This window comes from Porites lutea, chromosome 5 (genome assembly GCF_958299795.1).
Source record: "Porites lutea chromosome 5, jaPorLute2.1, whole genome shotgun sequence".
Classification (NCBI taxonomy): Eukaryota; Metazoa; Cnidaria; class Anthozoa; order Scleractinia; family Poritidae; genus Porites; species Porites lutea.
The window spans coordinates 3,809,201-3,813,051 of NC_133205.1; the positions used below are offsets into that span (position 1 = coordinate 3,809,201).

General features: G+C 37.9%; 1 protein-coding gene across 1 annotated transcript in view; it reads right to left on the reverse strand.

The window, feature by feature from the left end:
* The window catches only part of LOC140936287 (uncharacterized), a 26,962-nt gene that overhangs the window by 103 nt on the left and 23,008 nt on the right, over window positions 1–3,851 (reverse strand). Inside the window, exons 4-5 of the transcript XR_012165371.1 lie at window positions 2,438–2,576; window positions 1–1,585 (exon numbers count right to left, since the gene is read on the reverse strand). The exon at window positions 1–1,585 is cut by the window's left edge and continues 103 nt beyond it. The gene's annotated coding sequence lies outside the window, so the exon portion shown is untranslated. The remainder of the gene's footprint in view (window positions 1,586–2,437; window positions 2,577–3,851) is intronic.

Sequence of the window (3,851 nt, forward strand, 5' to 3'; positions counted from 1 at the left end):
GTCTGGCCTGGATGTACATTGATGGTTATACGGCTTATCTAATTTGTACTTACAGCGATAATCGATTAATAGGGGTCTTAATAGCTATCGCTTACCCATTTTTACTACTTAGGTTAGATAATTATGTTCTTTTAATTTCTATATTTTCAGTTACTTTATATAAAATTAAAATTGTACTATACGGCGGAGTTTATGTGAATTCGTGTAAGTTTACACCTTGATTTTAGTAAGGCCTACCCCCAAAAGTGACTGACGTGCTGAAGTAAAGAAAATTCGAGCTATGACGGAATAATATTCGCTGTAGGCAAGCGAAAGTTGATGGCTAACCAAAACTAGTAGTCAACTGAGAATTGGGTACCCTCATTAACACCCTCTTCTTTCCTTTCTTGCTCTCTGCCTCTGTTTAGCCCTTTTGCATTGTTCATTGTTAATATTCTCTTCTTCCACATATAATCAGTTCGTATAATCATAATTACAACTTTGAAAGCCGCTCAGTACCTTTTGTTACAGTTGTCTTATTCACTTGTACTTAAATTTGTAATAAAGTTAGACTGCTTGCAGTCCGCCTTTTCCCTTAAAATCCGTCTAGTTCTTGTTCTCATTCAGCGCGATTGCAAACCACGATGTAAGAGACTGCTCGCAGTCTATAATAAAGTGTTGTAATAAAGCCAGAAAAAAATTATATTCGAAGTAGTATAATGGTCCAGTTTCGTCCAGTTTCGAGTTCGCTATGACCACTGAATAAAAGAACTGAAGATGCATATTTTTCTACAGGCTTAGCCTCCATTTGAAATAAATATATAATCACAAATTCCAACGAGAAGAAGACCTGTTTATTACTCTGTCTATTGTATATTGTCAAATTTCAAACACTTATAATTACAGTCAACTCCCCAGCTTTATTGCAGACAATGTTGGGACCTCCAGGTAGTGTCCTCATTACCGAGAATATGTAATAGCGGGAGTTTATTTCAGTCAAACGTCTGTGATTTGTGTTTGCCGGGGATTTAGCTGCTGTCCGTTCTATCGAGGTGTCCATTATAGCGGGGTGTCCGCAGTGTAAGAGTTGACTGTACTTGCCGATATTTGTGAATATTTTGCTTAATGTCGACGCTAAACCTGTAGGAACGTCACGTTAATTAATGTTTGTAATTAGCGATAATGAGACCTTTAAAAGTTGATAGTTTTGGTCAAATATAGACCTGTTGAGCCCCTTTTAAATGAATGTCACTGTATCACGCACACAGTCCTAAAATGACCAATAGAATGACTAAAAATTCTTTACTGGTCAAGCGAGTCGAATTGCTACAGGGATCCTTAAGCTGACCGTTGCAGAAGTCGCTGTCACAACACAGTTTGCAGTGAGACGTTTTCTGGTATTTGCCGACTGTCCATCTGATAACGGGTCTGTTGCAATCTCTTTCGCAGCCTCTGACGACTTGTGCGGTAGTTCCATTGGGCAAAACCTTCCTGTACAGAGCGCAGTGATGGTAATCTCCGCCGCATGAGTACTCCCTCGTTCCGTACAAAGAGTTCGTACTGCATTCTCCTTCTTTAGAGTTGCAGTAATGGCACACAGTACCACCTATAAGAAAGTCAGAAATTATGGAAAAATTAAAACTTCTTTTCCATTCGCCATAAAAAGTGCGTCTGCTTTCCCTGGTAAATAACAGGACGGAAGTGAATCCATTATATAAGATACATATCTTATACAATGGAGTCCATTGACTGTGCCAGTGTAAAAATAATTGGCCAGGAAAACCACCTGCTTTCACGCAAGATAAGCGAGGCCATAAACATTCATAATCTGCGACCGGAAATGAACCGTGATCAGGGCTACCACCTGTCCCCAATTTAATGCAGCCTCATGGTCAAACGAGTAACCACAAACCGTCATCACTGATGAAGGGGTCCGGATAGGTCGGTACTTTATGTAAGCCTCACGTATAATGTCCTGGGACTCCGGATAGGTTCCGAAAGCTCTGAGTAACTTTCAACAAATTGTTGGTGTTGAAGAATATATATATCTATTATATGTATTTTGTTTCTGTAATATGTCTCAAAAGCCGAATATTCACTCTGTCACTTTTAGTTAACTTAAGGTTAACCCACCTCAATAATTCTTTTACAGAGACTCTGGGCTCATGTGCTACTGCAGTGAGCCAATACTCATGGAATAGAAAATACAAAAGCTCTCTTTGGGAATAGCAAAATAATTAGAATGAGATTCGTCAAAGGATATTAAACTATGTTCCGTTGTTAGGGTAGATGGGAAGGAGTGATTACGATCGAAAAAGCAGTGAAAAAATGATTTCCACTCTTTAAAATAGAAACCAGGACATCAGCGGAAGTTAATTCCAAAGAAAATTGATACCATCTTTTCTTTAAGGACCGTTCGCATGACAACAGTCCAGGTGGTCTAGGATCGATGACGTACCTTCGGTCTGAAGTAAATCTGTAATAACCACGAGACAAAGTAGTCTACCAAGCGAAGGACTCATCAGTAGAATTTAAAGTCAACTGGAGATCGCGCAAAAAATGTTTGATACATGCCGGTTTTCATCTTAGTCTTTTCCCTGAAGTAAGAAAAAATGAACTCGTAAATCGTTAGTAGTCGGGGACAACAGTTTTCCCTCATGTTGAACTACTGTCTTTTTCAAAATTAAACAGGAAATTCAAGAAGAAACAAATGCAAGAATACTCAGGTATGTTCTCAACGTGCGATAGCGTCAGTCAATCTTAAATACCAAGCAAAAAGCTTCATTCAAATTTGTGAATTTGTGCAAATTAGTTGGGATTTTCTTAGTGTGATTTCCTATACTTACAGGTTTAAGTAGTTTCCACCTTATCATCTAAAGTTGTTTTGCATTTGTACGCGTTTAAAAACGAGTTCTACAAAAACGATTTTCGTATAAGATACTTGAGCGTGCAATAAATACGAAATACTGGGAAGTGTTTTGAATGCCTGACACCTTTAGACCTAAAAGTAAATGTGTGTACACTAGTGTAAAATTTCTGTTTCGCCACACGAAAAAACTTTATCTCACTCTAAATCCGTTAACTTTCAGTTAGTTAAGAGTATATGCTTCGCCAGTTATTTATGATAAGATTTTCACTAAAATGAAGCGACAATCGTGTAAATAAACAAGAAATCAGCCCTGAATTTAAATATGCAGATAGTCACTGGCAAACAACTGAGCTGATCAAATATAGCAAAAAATATTCAAAACGAACCCAGCATTTTTTGTACTCGGTGGATGCAAAGATTTCTTGCTTTCATCGAAAGAAAAAAGATAATTGTACTAAAATTCGGTCTAGATTTTTTTTTTAGCAAAAATCAACTTCAAACCCAGTCAGAGGGATTTTAAAACCGTGTTAAAACACCTGCTCTCAAAGTTCGGACATTGTTATTCATCACTGCAACTGAAATGCAAGGCAAGGTTCAGTCCTATGATATTGTCTATGGATTCGTTTATAACTTCTGCCAGTTTTCTTAACTCGAAAGTAACCCTACTTAAACTCGTTCAATAAGAGAAAAATAAAGGCTGTCTTACGCTTGAAAGCGTCGATAAAGGACTCTTTCCAGAAGCCGGACCCAGATTACTGATCTCCATTTTCTTCAGCGTTGACGCGTTGCTAAGATTCCCGATAGTGAGTCATTTGTGACGTCATACCTCGCGCAAAGACTTGGCGGTGAAATTCTTATAAGCTATAGCACGCATAATCTTGGATGATGTCAAGCCAAGACAAGATAATTTATTAAACTCAGCTCGGTCTACATATTATACAGATGAGAAATTTACATAGACGATTAACTACGATACAAGTCGGAAATAAAATAGTCCACTTTC